Here is a 19,707-nt window from a genome sequence, read left to right as displayed (position 1 = left end):
TTCAAATGCTGTACTTTTCATTGTATAAAATGCTTTTGGCATGTTGCTTCTGTTATTTATGTCTTACATCTTTAATTTCAGATTTCCTGAAGGCAGAAATATCTGCTATATTTGCATTCTATTTAAAAGAAATTGTATTGAATGGTGCATCCTTTTTCAGAGACAATTATGGCATACTTATTTAAAAACGAAAGGATGATGCAGACACACAATTAGGTGTGATGGGGTTGAAATTATTTCTTTCAAGGTTAGATGAAGAAGCTTTCTCTACAAATGTATGTGGTAGTATTTATCAGGCTTAAATATGACATATTTAATTGACATTCACATTTTTCCTAAGGATAAATAATATAGAGCAGTATTTTATATTAAAAGCCAGTGTTTTGTGGCATATGTATTAAATTTGCATGAAATTTAAAGCATGAGAACTCAAAAACGATTCAAACTACTTTCAACTTTTCTGGGCAATGTCTGCGTCTTCTAGGTTTCCTCACAGTAGGATACTATAGAAAGAAAACATTTGAAAATAACTGGAGTAAGGAAAGTGATACAATAGAAAAAAAAATTCAGAACTGAAAGAATCTAATCTAATCTAGTGGAAAGAATCTAATCTAAAGAATCTACAGTACACATTCAGGAAATACTTGGTAAAAAAGACATTAGAAAAATTTTGCATTTTCAAATCCCAGCATAGGAATTGAGGATAGGAATTGAGGAATGTCAAACTAATGGCAAATTATATCTCAAAGAATTGGAAAGCTTTATAAAATTTGCAACTATAAAGGTGGACTAATGTATTTTGGTAGCAGTTAAGAGATGTATGTATCACCACCATATTCGTTTTGAAATAATATCTATAAACTGGGTTTATAGCATACTTCCCATGATGTGAAATACTATGTGTGTACTAATTCTAAATCTATTATTATTAAATATTTATTTAGAAGATGTCTGTATTGTTTCAGCCTACTATTGTAGGCCATGCATGAAATGTATGCAACCCGTAAGCAAATTATGTTTCGCTTTAGACAAGTTCAGAATTATTCTGTGTAAATAGTAAAAGTGTACTTGTTTTCAACCATGTTGTTCTTTCTGGTAAGATGGTGTTCTAAGTATTTTTAGTGGGCTATCTTTCACTCCAACATGGGACTAATTAATACATGCTTTCTAAATGTTTGTTCATCAGACATATCAATCTGAAAGCGTTTAGTAACTGCCATACATTGTCACACCAGACCAGCCTCTTCACTCTCCATCCAGTCTGCCATTTTCATTTCCTCCCCTCAGCCTTTATACTTACTTTCTCATCTAATATGCCAATTTTATCTTTTTTCACAGAACTTACAAAACCCAGGATTTCTCTTGAAAGCCTATATTGACAAAAGAACCCCTATCTTTGAATTCTGAGAATTTATTTTTCGAAGCTATTATATATCAAGATCTGTGGACCCGTTGTAGTTACTGCAGTTTCAAATTATTCAGTCTCATCATGAATCTCTTTAATTACTTGGGGAATTAACGATATGTCCTTATATGGTATTTGTTTTACATATTTAAACTCTGTATACTATAAACTTACGGGGAAAAATCATATTTTTAAACTAACATACACATAATACTCAAAAGGAAAATATTTATCTATTTCAACTTAGTAAATATTAATTGATCTTTTACTTGTGGGATAGCTTTCTGGGATAATCTCAAGACCCTGTTACTGTGTTCCAGGATATTAAGGCCTAGAGAAATTTGGGAAAGAGATTAGGCAAACTTTGAATAGAAGTTTAACATAATTTTTTTAAGCAAATAGGGGCGTACAAGCAGAGGGTTTCTTATTTTATTTGGTGTATAATGCCATGATTTAGAGGTAGTTTTTATGGTTGAATAAACTCTTAAGATGTAAAGATGTGGTTCAGTATTTTGAAAATACTGTGTTAGAGAAATAGCAGAGATAGTCATACACAGGACAATAAGGCTGTGTTTGAGGACCAAGTTGTAGGTGAGAAAAAGGAGAGTTTTATAAATAATGAGAGATTGCACTGACATTTAAGTGAATATTAAGTAGAGCTCTGAATACAGGGAATATTGAATGCTATGTTGAGGGGTTTTGCTTAGATTTTATAGGCAAAGGGCAATATGAAGATTCTAAACAAAAGTGTTAGTCACTCAGTCATGTCCAACTCACTGCAGCCCCATTGACTATATAACTTGCCAGGATCCACTGCTCATGGAATTCTCCAGGCAAGAATATTGGGGTGGGTAGCCTTTCCATTCTCCAGGGGATCTTCCCAACCCAGAAATTGAACCCAGGTCTCCGGCATTGCAGGCTAATTCTTTGCCATCTGAGCCACCAGGAAGCCCTAAACAAAGGATATACGCCCCTTTAAGGAGACTAATTCAGCAACATTGGGTAAAATATACTCAATAAGTTTTCAAATAATTTGAATTAGGTAGAAATTGTTTGAAAAAAAAATTGTTGTATGCCATGGTTGGCAAATGGTAATAGAAGCCTTAAATATGTGCTGACCATTGAAAGGAGACATGGGTGTCAGCAGATATTTCAGTTATTGAATGAACAAAACATGGCAATGTTTTTGCATCCAAAACGTGGATGCAGCAGAGGGAGAAATCACAGTTTTCAAGACTCACTTAATGGAAGATTTTTGTGTCATTAAGTCAAGGGGAAAAGTCAGGCTGGGGAAATGGTAAGGTAATAGTGGATGATGAGAATAGCTAGATCACTGATATTCAACATTTCCTATACATTTGAACCACTGGGCACATTAAAAAACTACTGATGACTGAATTGCATGCATTGAAATTCTGGTGTTGTAAGTCTAGAAGATGTCATGGGCACAGGCATTTTTAAAAGTTCCACAGGAAGTTCTAAGATTAAGCTAGGAAGGTTCTTATCTAGATTCTGGCTACTTAACAAAGAGGTCCATAAACCAGCTACATCCACGTTATCTGGAAATGTATAGAAATCTAGATTTTTATTCCCAATCATGGAACACCTGAGTTAAAATCTGTAGTTGAAATACTTTCCTAGGTGATGTGTATGCCTGTTAAATTTTTACTAGTGCTTAACTTGAACATGCTAGAATCATCTGAGGTGCAGAAGTTCTGATTTAGTTGGTATAGGGTGGGGCCCAGGCGCAGATACTATTTTGAGAGCTCCCCAGAAGATACATACATGAGCTAGGTTTGAGAGGTCTAAGTACAAAGTGTTTTACTTGCACATCCAAGGTTCAAATTCCCAGAGGAGTTTGTTCTTTTCTTGATTTCTTGTAACAGCATTAAAATGTAACTAGAAGGAAATGAGAGATGTTTTTATTCTCTAACTGTATTGCGAGACAGGAGGTTTTAGTTAATGAGACTCTACAGAAATATTCTACGTGACTAGGATTTTAGATTTATTTGGAGCAATTTGGAGTAAGATCGAAGAACAAAACTGAACAAAAAGGTCTCCCAGAAAGCAGCTTAAATATCCATATCATCAGCACACGTGATAATCTATTTGGAGTTAAGGTAAACTTTTTAGGCATCTCTGATTTTTCCTTGTGATCTGATACGGATAGCTACCCTGTTTTGAGGGACTTTGTAATGACAGCCAATGTGAATTGTTGCCACACTCAATTTGCAAGGGCAGAGTTTCAAGCTGAAATAATTGCCTATTCCACTCCAGAGATGGGATGCTGACTGCTTCATTACCAGCTGGATGAACCAGGGCATGAGCAATTTCAGACAATGTGAACCATGCTCCTTTATACTACCCAAGGGTGCTAGTTCCCAAATATACTTACTCCCTCCCCCCAACCCCAGTGACAACAGACATGTTTTGCCTGCTGAAGGGTGCTCTTGATGGAACTGAAAGAGTTGTGCAAATGCACCTGTGCCCTGCTCCCACATCATCCTGCAAAGTGAGTCACTATCCACGTTGGAGTCGCAGATAGACTCACATTGTAGAATTACTGACATGATTTTATCTATTGCTACTTGTTCTCCTGTCTATCTTTATCCCATTTCTAAGGCAAAAGAAATGACTACTATATAATCTATTATTAGATTAAAAGTTGCATTGGCATATATCGAGCCAATAATTGTAACTACGAAGATTAACTTACAACTTAGTACACTGATTTGACTGCAGGAAGTTCTATAGAAAAGCCTATAAATGTTGGGAAGTACTTGCTTTTAAAAAGCATTTGCATTTGGGCCTTTGCATAGTTGATACAAACTATTATGAGTATCACTTTAAGGCACAACATTTATTTTTGTTTGTGTGTAAGTCATTTATAATACACCACCTATACTGCTTAAATAACTACACTTCATTTGAAATCAATAATAGTTTTATTTTGAGTTAGAGGAAATGTTGCTTGCACCAGAAGCCAGTGTCAGATTTATATTAATGAGTTATCAACTACAGTTTTAAACCCCAACCAGGCAATACAACTTTAGAAGCAGTGTCTGATACAATGGAAACCACAATGGGTATATTGGTAGGAATGGAATCAAAGTTAATATTCCTAGTTTAAGTTTTCTTTTATTAATTTGAATTACTTGACATTCACTGTTTTTAAATACACATCTTTATATGTAGCTTTATATCTATGATCGTTGCTGTATATATGTATATATATGAAACATTAAAGTTAAACAAATACTTTTTAAAACATTATATGTTTATCACCAAGGCTGGAAATACAATATTCTCCATTACTCTAAGGCCTCCTGTGTGTCTTCCTCATCATTCCTCCTTATCCTGCTGACAAACTACCAGTTTCTTGAATTTCTTATAATATTTCATTAGGCATATTGATAATTTCAGGTAACACACAATTCACCCTTTTAAGGTGATTATCAGTACATTCACATATATGTTCAACTAACACCACAGACAAATTTAGAATACTTTCATCACTCCAAAAAGGAATAACCATTCCCCATTTTACCACTCTAGCCCTAGCCCGAGACAGCCATTCATCTGCTTTTAGTTTCTAAAAAGTTTAGTTTCTAAAAGATTTTCCTCCTTTAGATATGTCAGGTAAGCAGAATCATAGACTGTGACCTTTGCGACTGACTTTTTTCACTTAGAATAATGTTTAAAATCTGTATCCATATTGAAAAATATATCAGTACTTTTATGACTGAATAATATTCTGTTGTATGGGTATACCACAGTTTGTTTATTCATATGTCAGTGATCGAAATTTATGTTATTTCTATCTTTTGGCTAATATGAATCATGTTGCTATAAATATCCATGTACAAATTTCTGTGTAGGCTTGTCTTTTAATTTTTCTTTGGTTTGAACCTCGGAGTGGAATTGGTGTATCAAATGGTACCTCCGTGTTTAATGATTTGATGAACTGACAGACTATTTTCCAAAGTGACTGAACCATTTTACATTCCTTACAACAGTTTAAGACGGTTCAGATTGCCTATGTCCTCGACAGCACTTGATTTTCTCTAAATTTTTGATTCTTGTCATCCTAGTGAGTGTGAAACTGTCTCGTAGGTTTCATTTTCATTTCCTCGATGACTAATGATGTTAAGTATCTTTTCTTGTGCTTATTGGCCATTTATACTTCTTTGAAGAAAAGTCTTTTCATCTCTTTTGCCCATTTTAAATTGGATTAGTTGAGCTTTTAACATTGAGTTTTAACAGCTTTTTTACATTCCAGATACAAATTCTTTATCAGATCATGAGTTGCACATATATCCTTCTAATCTTTGAGTTGTCTTCAGATATTTTTTCATGGTGTCAATTACTTGTTATGATTTTCTCTTTCATTTTTCTAGTCATTGGCTGGATTATGTGTGTGAAGCCTGCTACCAGGCCACAGGAAGGCACAGCCTTGGTTACGCCCACGGTTAGTTATCCCATGCCGATGGTAGCTTTGATAGAGCTCTATTCCTCTCATTCCCTAACCACGCCTATATGGTTAACACCACCAGTTGCTGCCTTTTGCTCAGTAGATTTTAATAAATCCACTAGAGTATAAACTTCTCTGCAAACTAATCCAATGACATGTTAGTTCTTTGGAAGGAATAGTATCTGAAGTTAATGTTTGGTATTTGTTTTTATCCCAGGAGTGTTCCTCATAACTGACTTATTCTCCAGTTCTGTTTTAGAGACTCCTAGCCTAACATCTAACCTATATCTTTTTAAAAACACTGTTATTTCAGTTTGGGCTGCACCGGGTCTTTGCTGCTGCATGTGGCCTATCTTAGTTGTGGCATGCATGGGCCACTCTATAGTTGGGGTATGTGTGCTTCTCACTGTGATATCTTCTCTCATTGCAGACCATGGGCCCTAGGACCCCTGGGTTTAGGAGTTGTGGTTCATGGGCTTGAGTAGTTATGGCCCACAGGCTTAGTTGCTGCTTGACATGTGTAACCTTCCAGACCAGGGATTGAACCCGTGTCTCCTATATTTGCAGGTGGACTATTAACCACTGGACCACTAAGGGAGTCCTAACCTGTATCTTGAGTCTTCTTTGAATTGCCTTTAACCACAGCCTCCAGTTGTTTTGCATGTACATCTAAACTTGACTTTCTCCACGTTTGCTGCAAATGATAATGCATATTACTTTCTTATGGTTCCTGAAGTCAGAAATACAAAATGTTTCACTGAGCCAAAATCAAGATTCTCTTAAGGCTACGCTTCCCCTGGAAGGTCTGGAGAACAATGTATTTTCTGGTCTTTCTCAGCTTGTGGGGGAGCATCCTTTGACTTTTGATCTCTTCCTCCATTTTCAAATCCGGTGGTGTAACATCTTCTCTGACTCCACTTCCCTTTGCTTCCTTCACAAGACTTTTTCTCTGTGTCAGGTCTTCTGTATCATTTTCATGAAATGAATGAAATCTCATTGTCCTTTATGGTTGCATTTAGAGCCCACCCAGATAATCCAGTTAATTCCCTCATCTAATTGTCTAAATAGTTTTAATTTAATCAGATCTGCAAAGTCTAGTTTTACCATGAAAGTGAAAGTTGCTCAGTCCTGTCCGACTCTTTGCAACCCCATGGACTATACAGTCCATGGAATTATCCAGGCCAGAATACTGGAGTGGGTAGCCTATCCTTTCTCCATCAGATCTTCCCGACCCAGGAATTGAACCGGGGTCTCCTGCATTGCAGGCAGCTTCTTTACCAACTGAGCTATGAGGGAAGTCCTAGTTTTACCATATAAGTGAAGATTTACAGGCTCCAGAGAATAGGTCATAGATATAATTTGGAGAGGCCATCATTCAACCTACATAGTAAATGTGTAGTAAACATAGTAAATATGCTTCCATCCAATCTCCAAGAAGACTTCCTTAGAAAAGCAGCAGAGAAAATAGTCTTTTTGCCCTCTATACGGAGGAAAGCATATTTCTCCATCTGTTGTCTACGAAGTGAGGCTCCAACTCATCCTTTCCATCTGGTTCTCATTGCATTGCTCTGTTGGGCAGCTGGGTATGGGATACCAACACGGCAGTATTGAGTTGGATGTTGATATTGCTGTAAGCATAATAAAACAATCTGTCTCTGATCAAAACCCTCACAAGCACAAGCTTAAAAGTCACATTATTTACCTTGATATAAATGCTGTATGTAGGAAACAAGATTAAACATGGTTAGAGCTGTTCTTAAATAAAGTATTTTCAAAGATTTCTATGAAACACTTCTGCCTTTTTGGGTTGGCCTTTGTTCCATAGGAATTATGTTCTGTCATTCCCCTTGTCCAGAGGAATAAAACAGAGAGAAATAGTAAGCATGAGGTCTCTTTATTAAGTATTTATTTTCACCATTTCTGAACTCATTGATATTTTCTGTGTATGCACATGCCTATATATGCATGTATATCTTTTAAATGATATATATCCTGTATATGGGGGCTTCCCAGGTGCTGCTAGTGGTAAAGAACCCACCTGCCAATGCAGGTAGACAAAAGAGATACTGGTTTGATCCCTGAGTCTGGAAATTTCCTTGGAGGAGGGCACAGCAATCCATTCTAATATTCTTACCAGGAGAATCCCATGGACAGAGGAGCCTGGTGGGCCGCAGTTCATAAGATCGCAGAGTCGGACACAACTGAAGTGACTTACCGTTCACGCAGGCACGCACACATTCTGGACACGACATGTCATATATAAGATATCACTATAAGGTATTATATATAACATATCTCTTAAAAATAAGCAGGGACATGTATTATATTTTTTATGAAATTAGGGAATTTTTACATTTTGAAAATTTCATCACTTTAAAGTTTCTATTACTCTGGTTTATTTTTCCATTAGTACTCAGACTCATCTTTATTCCTACAGGACATCTTTCAACATGTTTAAGAAAACTCTCATAATAAGACTCAGGCAACACATCTTTCCACTAGGGAGTTATATGATATCCATTCATGTAATCTAATCCCTTAGCTGTTTAGGAATATATATTGAGAAATAGCACATCAGTAATATATCTATTTTCATTCTTTAAAGTTTAAACATGAAGGCAGAAATTTATCTGTGTGAAGTATTGAATAATTCAAAAATTTTTAACAAATGGACCTTAATTTTGAAAATACAAATATAGGTAGACCTGTCCATTTTCCATGGTAATTATATAAACATTTTTGCTTCCCAATTTAGCTTAAAATATCATTCTAAGAAAATTCTTTGGTATGTGACGCTGACCCACTGGTGATTTTTTCTTCTTTTTTATAAATCTTACTATGCCTTATATTGGCAGAAAGCTTTAGGGGAAAATAATATGAAATTGGGAAAGAAAAGCAAGATGAAACTGATAAAACACAATTGAAACTAAAGCACTGTTCTAGCCCTGAAAATAGTCAGCACTGTGCAAAAAGAGAGAATGCAGTTAAAGTGATGTCAGGAACCAGTTACACCTAAATCATTCACTAATGGAGAATTCAGAATTAATTCAAATTTGGCTATACTTTCTTTCTCTTTGTTATTTAGAAAAATTGGTTACCCATTAAATCAAATAAATAATTTATTTTCTATACTACAAGTCCACCTGCATGTGCAAGAGACACAAGAGACACAGGTTCAATCCCTGGGTTGGGAAGCACCCCCAAAGGAAGAAATGGCAACCCACTTCTGCATTCTTGCCAGAAGAATTCCATGGACAGAGGAGCCTGGCGGGCTACAGTCCATGGGTTCAGAAAGAGTTGAATATGACTGACACATGCACTGCTGCGTACTACATCATAATTATTTGCAATCTACATTAACAGTAAATGGTTTTTATTGCCTATCTGGTAGGAACTGTGCAATATTACTAAAAGAATGGTTACCAAGTAAAGAGTTTAATGGCAACTCTCAAGGTCAAACCTTTTAATCCATCACAGGGCTTCTATGGTTCTGGCCTTTTCAAAATTGTGGAATTCTTTTAGTGACTCCCATATACTATAAGTTAATTATTTACTCATAAGCATTGATAAGAAAAACACATAATAGACAGCAAGTTCTATCAATTTAATAATACTTTAATGTGTACCATGAGAGCATCAAAAATAGCACCAAAAAAGCAACTTTTTCTTTTTCTACTTTTCTTTTTTTATTGTAAAACAGTTAAAGGGCACTGAGCTCACTAGTTTGTTGCATAATATTTGGAAATTGTATCCAATAAACAAATTAGACCCTGAATTTTATAAAAACTACACAGCTGTATTAAGATTCCTTAATAAAACCATAGATAGAATAATAGTCACCCAAGATATTAAACAGATGAATTAAATTTTATATTTCTATGGGTTCAAGTTAATGTTTAGACTTCATTATTTTAAGGATCCAAATTAAAGTTATGGATTCTGTAGGATTTAAAATGTAACAGAAATAAAAATATTCATGAGCTGTATGTGCATAGACATTTTTATTTGTAATCTCTCAAAGTTTATTGCAAATAAATCAGTGAAAGTCACCCTAATGAGTATCAATCAGGTCCTGCCACATTGTCAAAATCAGCTCAATCATGATAGATAACATTCAATCTAGTGAAACTAATTTAAGTGTCTACTTCTCTTTATATTGGAGAAGGAAATGGCACCCCACTCCAGTCCTCTTGCCTGGAAAATCCCATGGACGGAGGAGCCTGGTAGGCTGCAGTCCATGGGGTCGTGAAGAGTCGGACACAACTGAGCGACTTCACTTTCACTTTTCACTTTTATGCCTTGGAGAAGGAAATGGCAACCCTCTCCAGTGTTCTTGCCTGGAGAATCCCAGGGACGGGGGAGCCTGGTGGGCTGCCGTCTATGGGGTCGCACAGAGTCGGACACGACTGAAGTGACTTAGCAGGAGCAGCAGTCTCTTTATATAAGCTTATGTAGTAAACTTTGAAGGTGTTTTCTTCCAAACATATTTATATGGCATTTTGCCCCTTGACTTGATTTAATTTTGATTTTTAGAGCAAATAGTTAGTTGAGTAGGAACCAGAGGGAAGGAGGTACAGTTAGGGCACATACTATATTCACATATGATTCAGGGTCCTACCTTCTCAGAGCTCTCTCACTTACTCCATAAAATAACTTTATTTAGTTTCGATTTTTATATCACTTTTATAAAAGAATATGTAAGTTCAGAAAATTTTAGCAGTTTTCTGGAAATTAGTATGAACCAGAATTAAAGCTAAAGTGTGCAGTTACGGGCTTCCCTGGTTGCTTAGTCAGTAAAGAATCTGCCTGCATTGCCGGAGACCCGGGTTTGATCCCGGAATCAGGAAGATCCCCTGAAGAAGGGAATGACTACCCACTCCAGTATTCTTTCCTGGAGAATTCCGTGGACAGAGGAGCCTGGTGGGCTACAGTCCGTGGGTTTGCAAAGAGTCAGACATGACTGAGTGACTAACAATTTCACTTTTTCTCATTCATGTTCAATTGCAAAGTCCAAACCCATTCTGCTAAACTGTTCCCATTAGACCTAAGAAACTGGAATCATCCTCTTCAAATTTGTATCCAGAAATCAAGGATGTCTGCAAATTTTAGGATAGACTCAGTTACCCTGTGTTAATAAATACTACATTAATCTTACTGACTTGACATATTAGCTCATGCTACTCCCACACAGGTTGCCTGAAAGCTTGAGACTCTATGTTTACAAGGATTTCCAGGCAAATAAAGGCTTCATTCTGATAGATACTTCTTCCTACAGATCTTCCATGATTGCCACAGAAGTGAGAAGATATGTGTTAAACTGTTTAGTGATTCTTAGAACTTTAGCTAGGAAGTAATACATGCCATTTATTGACATTTTGTTGACTGAAGAAACTTAGGCATAATTCCACAGGGGATTAAAAAAAATCCAGTCCTGTACAGTTCCTGAAAAGGGGAGAGGAAAACTATTTGGTATAAGCTTAAATGGACTACTCCTGTTCAACTTCTTGTCAGCAAATATTCAGCTGGCCTTTCCATAAGTGAAATACACTCATCTTTGTGAGGCAAAGTCAATATATCCCATTCATTCACAGCGTCACCTCAAAATGTAGTATCTTTACATGATATGCAGTAGTCTCAGCATCACTGATATGGACTTCATATGGATGCTTAAGAACTCAAAAGACAAGTTCTTCCCTTGCCCCCTGTCTAAATATGGTGGCGGAACAGGGTAAACCCGAATGGAGAGTCTTGTTTTGAAGGCAGAGAATGGGAAACACCAACACTCTCGGGTCCTCCAATTAATTATGAAATCCTCGGCAGAGATTATGAGAACCCCTACAATGAGGAAAGGGGAAGTTTCTCAAGTGGGTCTGAATTCTGCCTCTTTCTAGGGATCCCCAGTCCCCGAGCTGCTGCCTCTGGGGGTTTGGTTTGGTTTTGATTTTTCCCTTCAGAATCTTTTTGGGCCACATTGGAAAATATACCCTCCCTGGAAGCTGGGCTACTTTCTCTGCTTGATTTCTGCCTGAACAAACTTGGGACTCAAGTATCAATTTAATGTTCAAAGAATCACAGTCTTTTTGAGGCTGAGCTCATTCTCTAGAAGTATGACTCTTAAAAATATCCCGTGCTTCGTATCCATTATAGTCAGTGAAGAATAGTAATAATGCACATCCTTAGATTCATCTAACTTTTCCCCTTTCTTTCTTGCCTCCATTCTTCACTTTTACGACTGAGTTTCAGTTAGCTCGAGTTCATACTTCTTTTTTTGGAAAGCCTTTAATTCTTTTGCCTGAAGTATTTTATCAATTGAAATGATTTACTTGGTGGCATAAACTTAGTGGTGATCCAAGACACCTTTATTCATTTAGATGTTTTAAAAGAGCTATTATGTTAGATATCTATAGCTGCATAACACATTACTCCAAAACTTAGTGGATTAAAACAACGTATATATATGTAATCTCACGGTTTCTCTGTGTCAGGAATCTGGTTCCTTGTGTTCCTTTTGTCATGATCTTTTGTAAAGGCTGAAATCAAATTGTTAGCCAATGCCAAAGTCTCATCCAACTCCTTGACTGGGGAAGGAATCCATTGCTATGCTTGTTTGCATGGTTTTTGAAAACATTCAGTTTCTCAAGGGCTGTTTGATTGAAGGCCCCATTTCCATGCTGACTCTTGGCTTGAAGGATACCTTTAATTCCTTACCTTACAGGCATATCAAACATGGCAGTTTGCTTCAGTAAAACCTGCAAGAGAGACAGACTCTGCAAGCCAAAATGGAAACTAATCTTTCAAGTAATACCTCATCACCTTTGCCATTGTTTAGATACAAATCACAGGCCTTGTCCAGACTTGGGAAGTGGTGTAAGTACCATAGAGTGTAAGTACCAATAAATTACTTGCCTGTCTTACAATCTATCTGCCATAGATGGAATAGATAGACATAGGCTTGATTTGATCTTTATAAAAGCCCGATATTTTATTTTTCCTTTGCCTTTTGTCTCTCTGTCAGTTTAATCTTTTACTAGGTAGGATTGAGAACAAAGTTACCTCTTAAAAATTTTAAGTTCCTGCTTTTCCGAATCTAGTCATTGTCTTTCACTACAATTCTGTTTTACTTACAAACCGGCCGATTCTCTTTTGTGATCAGCATTGCTGACGCAGTCATTCATCTCACCAACTCAGCCAATTGCAGCTGACACATCCGTTTTCCAGACTCTCCCCAGGGCTGCTATCGCCTGGACGTGTCGAGTCAGGAGGTTGTAGGTGGAATGGCATCAGCTCTGTTCGCTCCTGGTTCTGAATTTAGTCATCTTCTCCCCTCTTCCCATTCCTGGTGATATAGAGTATTTCACCAGTAATCTAGACAGACATTGAGAATTTCATTTAATCCTAGATTTGCAAAACTTCCCCAAGGGAGCATTGTATCTCACGCTTGTCTTTTGAAGGCAACCTTGTAAGTAGAAGGGGGAGAGGAACCATCTCTAATCCCCACGTGAGGATTACAGTTCTGTTTTATTCAACTTTCTCATTTGGAGGCAGAAAGCCTGCCCTACAAAACTGGCTATTGTTATTTCTTTTAATTTTTCCAAATATTTATAGTTTGGTATTAACTTTCACATTTGAGTTTCAAAAACTCTTTCTCTTTTCTTTTCACTTAAAAGTATATTTTGTTTTTCAAAAAAAAAAGTATATTTTGTTTTTCAAAAGCTGAGAACTCCAGTTTGTTTTTATTTGGCTCTGGGCTCTTTTCCTTAGATTAGGTGGGAGTAAACAGACAAGAAGATTTAAAAAAAATTACAAATACTGGAAAATAAAACATAAAATTAAAATGTCTCAATTATGCTTGCTCTCTTTTATTTCTCAGTTCAGTTCAGTCACTCATTTGTGTCTGACTCTTTGTGACCCCATGAATCGCAGCACACCAGGCCTCCGTGTCCATCACCAATTCCCAGAGTCTACTCAAACTCATATCCATCGAGTCGGTGATACCATCCAACCATCTCATCCTCTGTCATCCCCTTCTCCTCCCGCATTCAATCTTTCCCAGCACCAGGGTCTTTTCCAATGAGTCACTTCTTCACATCAGGTGGCCAAAGTATTGGAGTTTCAGCTTCAGCATCAGTCCTTCCAGTGAATATTTAGGACTGATTTCCATTAGGATTTACTGGTTTGATCTCCTTGCAGTCCAAGGGTCTCTCAAGAGTCTTCTCTAACACCATAGTTCAACACCATAGATTTCTTCTTTATGCTTTTAAATCTTTTTAGTGTTTGGGGAATTATATATTTATTTCAATTCTACTAGTTTTTCAAAAAGATTTTATATTTTTTCCTTCTTAATTTTTACCCACTCGACTAACAGCCATTGCAGTCAATTCTCAGTATTCTCTCTCTTGCTTTATCTCTTTTAATTTGATGCAAGTACTTTTCATTCCCTCCTGCTTTGAATTATTAAATTCAGAACAGTGAGACATGAAGGCCATAATTTATTGCAATTCTTAAAAGATATTGTCATCTGAGTATTTTCTTCTGCATCTCAAAATAGGTCACTTTTTGAAATATGCTATTCCTCTGGTCATCTTCATATTATTTTGTTGGTTCTTTAATATTTTCTTGGTTCCAAAGTGTTTTTTCCCCTCTGATAGTCATTACTTAATAGAAGATAAAAATACTAGGCTAAACATTTGATGAATATAAGAGTGAGTAAGTTACCTTTGGCCTTAACTGTTGATTGCTTTGGTGTATTTATTTGGAAAGCAGTTAGATATGCTCAATTCCAAAGCAAAGTTAAGTTTTAAAGATACTTTTTTTGTTTTGCTTTGTTTTTTTTTATCACTTCTTACCTGTTCCGCATCCCATCCTTTAATATAGAGTTATAGTTACAAGAAAATTAGGATTTCCAACTTTTTCCTATAACACTTTGAATTTTTATGAAAAATTTGCCCCTGGAAAGTAAAATATAATGGCTAACACTCTACCGCTCTTATTTTCACCAAATCATTATTTGGAATTTAATGTCTTTGGAGGAAAATGATATGTGTGTGTGTCTGTGGGTGTGCAGAGGCACGTGTTGGGGGCAGTAACTTGGAATGGAAATATACCATAGCAGCCAAGGGAGAATTGCTGACTTACATAGTCCCTGAATCAGAACAGGTGAGGGGGTTGAAAGCCTACTTTCCAACATTATTTTCCTAGATAATCTGGTTTAGTTCTGTTACTGAGTAGATCATGGCCTCATAGACTGTGAGTCTAAGTAGTTGAGTTGATCTTTTCTCTCCAGGTAAACTTGATCAGCCTTAACATATTTTTTCAGTTCCTCCAAGATTGCGACTTGTCTGTCAGTATTAAATTTTGTGTCGTTGATGTTTTTAATCACTTATCTGTGTCTCCTTGCTTATTTTGTGAGAAATTGAAAGAGGCTAATGGTCAAATGCTGCTGGCTTGAAAGCTACTGGGGCTTCCCTGGTAGCTCAGATGGTAAAGAGTCTGTCTGCAGTTTGGGAGATTCAGGTTTGATCCCTGGGTCGGGAAGATTCCCAGGAGAAGGAAATGGCAACCCACTCCGGTACTCTTGCCTGGAAAATTCCATGTATGGTGGAACCTAGTAGGCTACAGTCCATGGGGTCACAAAGAGTCAGACATGACTGAGAGACTTCACTTCACTTCTTGTTTTTGCATTTTTGTCATTTGCATATATTTTAATGCATACTTATATTTCACTATGTCTAATCCTACAATATTTAATAGAAAGTCTATATTGATATAAGTACATATTAATGAAATGAAAAGTGCCATCCAGAAACAACTGAAGATTGAAAAAGGCCACATAATAAGGAAGCTATTGCCCACTTAAAATACTCAAATCAATCAAAAACAATTAAAAATAACTTTTGTTCCAACTGAATTGTAGTTCAAATGCCAATTATAGCATACCTTAGGAAACCAGAAAGGATGTGATAAATATTCAAGTAAGTAATGTTAATTCATTTGGAATATGAAAAATAGTACAACATTAATTGGATTCATGTTCTATATATAAAATGCAAATGCTAGTAAAATTATATGATTTTTTTGTAATAAAAGGTAGATTTCACAGATACACCTCTAATATATGTTTTAAGAATGTATCTGAATCATAACCAATGCCTGATAAATTATAAAAATAAATAAGCTTGGGGATTAACCGAGTCAGAACCTGTCTGAATCTAGATATTTTGATACCATACTGCTACCGTGTCTTCTAGCACAGTAAAATATTTCCATGATTGCTGAAATAAGGATTCCCCTTTTTTCTTAGTTTTTAACTAAAATCAACAAGTTGTAGGTAGCTAGAAGACTCCCTGAACAATGTATTTAGAGTTTCAAGTCTTATATACATCAGGAATTAAACCAGAGCAAAAGTTGTCTCTGACTTGTTTTAGAAATGTGACCTGTTGCCTACCTGCCATGATGGAGATGCTCTTTTTGAATAAGATCATTTGGAAACATATACAATAGGATATGCCTTTTTCAAGACCTTTAATCCATAATTAATTTGTAAGAAAAATAATGCTTAAGGAGTACAACTCTCTCTGAATCCCATTTCTTCAAATAGTCTCACTATTGTGCCATATACATAGAACACACTTTACATTTCAGTGATATCGTGGTAACATCTCAGGATGTATTCACAGTGAGGTAAAACTTACCCTACTTGGAGGCAGTAATAACATAAAAATTGAGAGTAATGGCAATTAGGAAAATAACACTTTATATAGAGACCTTTCTAAATTTATATTTAAATTGTATTCATTATTTAAGTAGGAGTTAGGATTTATTTAAGGAATCACTACATACTCTCTAGATACAGAAGCCAGTAATGTTTATTGTGATAAAAAGGGATATTTACTCCCCATATATTATTGTAGTTTGCATAGTAAGCTGCATCATTTTGTGGCAGATGTGATATATTGTAATGGTCTCTGAGATCCTCAAAAGTGAACACTGTGTCAGAGTAATGTTTACATTTGCATTCACTCAAATATAAATTAATATTCACTCTGTATGATTGGCCTATTTTTGGAGGCAGGTATACATTTCTGTATTTAGCTTGAATTTAATATTGGCAATAAAACATGATCTTGTAGTGGAAGCTGACAATAAATATCCTCTGTAGCCAACTAGATTTCGACATACAATTAAGGAGGACCTCACAGTGTAATTTTCACATAGATCAATAACATTAGATTCTTAGCACAATTCTTTCTCTGCTGATATAAATGAAGGCCTCATTTTAAATTAGTTCAGTTAAAATGGGATTACTCAAGTAATTTTATATAAAGTATCTTTCCTTAGCCAACAGTGAGGGCTTTATGTAAGAAAAGATAAATATTTAAGTAGTAATTCAATCACAGAATTTTTTTGAAAAGTTAATGAAGTACAGATGATTTGTTATATACAAAAAGGATAACTTTATAACACACAAGCAAGTTTATTACTGGAAGTTGTTCATTGACAAGGATATGTTTGGCTCATGCATAGTAAGTCCAAAGGTTTTTTTCAACATAAAATTCATCTGTATATCAAAACTACATCTGAAGCCAACGCATGAGGAAAGGATAGAACGGTGTCTATACTAACAATAGGGCTTCACAGGTGGTGCTAGTGGTAAAGAACCCACCTGCCAAGGCAGGAGACACAAGAGGCATGGGTTCGATCCCCGGGTTGGGAAGATCCCCTGGAGAAGGGTATGGCAGCCCACTCCAGTATTCTTACCTGGAGAATCCCATGGACAGAGGAGCCCGGTGGGCACACAGACCATAGGGTCACAAAGAGTCGGTCAGGAATGAAGCAACTTAGCGTGCATGCAGGCATACTAATAGCTTCTCTTTATTTTTATATGTCCACATTGTCACCAAATTCTAATCATCTTTATCATATTTTATCTGTCTAAACTATACTTTTTTCCCTCAGAGCCCACGTGATCTCTTTTATTCCCTTCTAGCAGTGCCAGGAGATTAAGACCTAACCTGCTGGGATTTAAATCTAGGATTTCTGACTCCAGAATCTATATCATTGACCACTGTATACACCCTCTCTGGATGACTTCTCATGAATGCTGAGAACTTTTATGATGGTTTATTTTCCACTTTATTAATTAATACTAGAAAACTGAAGTTAGATTCACATTTTTAATTGCATGCAAGAGAATTTGTATTGTAATAAGCTGTACAAAAATTCTGGCTGTCAAGACCATAGGAAGTGCTCATTCTATTGAGTAATGAGCCTTTCTTGTTTAAGACTATGGAAGTTGTGAAGTCAGTTTATTTTTTCCTTTCTTTTAAATCTTTTCATGTGTCAGCTGTAATGCCATTTGAATCAAAGACATTTGATTACCATCTATGTTCTTCCCTTAAACTGAATGAAGAGCTTTGTGGGAGATTGGCAGGCTTGCAGAATGAACTGTTTTGACATTGGCAAACGTTACAGAAACAGAAAAGTTGCAAGTCCTCTGTTCTGTGGTTGTCAAAGTAGAATTCAGTGCCAGATTTGGCAGAGATTTCAGAACTTTTGCTTCATCAAACTATCAATTCCCTAAGTAGCCCAAACCATCTCTTATCTGCTCCAAGAAGGCAGTCCTAGTGATCAGATTGTTTTCTTTTTTTTTTGGTAAAGGCTATTAGATTTGTATATCAGTATATATATATGCATATATAATTGTTTTAAGTGCTAATCTTTCACATTTTTTTTCCTTCATAAAGGACTTCGATGTGATATATTCATTAGTTTACCAATACTACATTGTTTTTCTCTGGGAAGATATGAATTCCACTCAATTCCATTCAAAATCAGTATTAGAAAATGCTGCCTGAAAAATAATGTCACAGTTTTCCTTTCTGGGTGCAGCCTCTGGAATCTGAGTATGTATGAAAGTGAAAGTGTTAGTTGCTCAGTAGTGTCTGACTCTTTGAGACCCCATGGACTTTAGCCCACCAGGCTCCTCTGTCCATGGAATTTTCCAGGCAAGAATATTGGAGTGGGTCCCCATTGCCTACTCCAGGAGATCTTACCAATGCAGGGATCGAACCAGTGTCTCCTGTGGCTCCAGCATTTGCAGGAGGGTTCTCTACCACAGAGAGAGTTAGCATTCAATAAATATTAGCCGCCATAGTCATGATCATGATCATGGACAGAAGGAAACTTGAACAACAGCAACAAAAAGATTATGGAAGGAGCTTTGTATTCCTTTATGCATGTGATAAAATATAAGGAAAGGAGGGCAAGGGAAGATTGGAGTGGGGGAAATGCTATCGGTTTAAAGTAAATTAACATAATCTGAGATAATAAAGACAGGAGGACTCGTGGCAAGACTCTGGTACTTTCAACAATTCATCATAATTCCTAGGGTCCTAGATGTTGAATATCTTTATTGTGTTCTCACTATTTGAGAAACTAGATCTGCTCAGTTTCAAGTCAAAACGAGCTAGGCTTTTAGGGCAAGGTTATCGTATGCAGGGCTTCCCAGATGGTTCAGTGGTAAAGAATCCCCCTGCTAATGCAGGAACTGCAAGAGACGTGGGTTCGATTCCTGGGTTGAAAAAGTTCCCTGGAGGAGAAAATGGCAACCCACTCCAGTATTCTTGCCAGGGAAACCCCATGGACAGGGAGGCTGGCAGGCTACAGCCCAAGGGGCCGCAAAGAGTCAGACACAGCACAGCAACATTATGGGGTATATTCCAAGGAGACAGAAGCCCATTGAAGGGAACTGTAAGTCCATTGAAGAGTTCAGCTTATCTGCTCCAAACAAATGGGGATTCAGACTTGGAGAGTCTCATGCTACTTGTAGGAA

This window comes from Cervus canadensis, chromosome 4 (genome assembly GCF_019320065.1).
Source record: "Cervus canadensis isolate Bull #8, Minnesota chromosome 4, ASM1932006v1, whole genome shotgun sequence".
In the NCBI taxonomy this organism is placed as follows: Eukaryota; Metazoa; Chordata; class Mammalia; order Artiodactyla; family Cervidae; genus Cervus; species Cervus canadensis.
Note: the sequence above shows the minus strand (reverse complement) of the source record.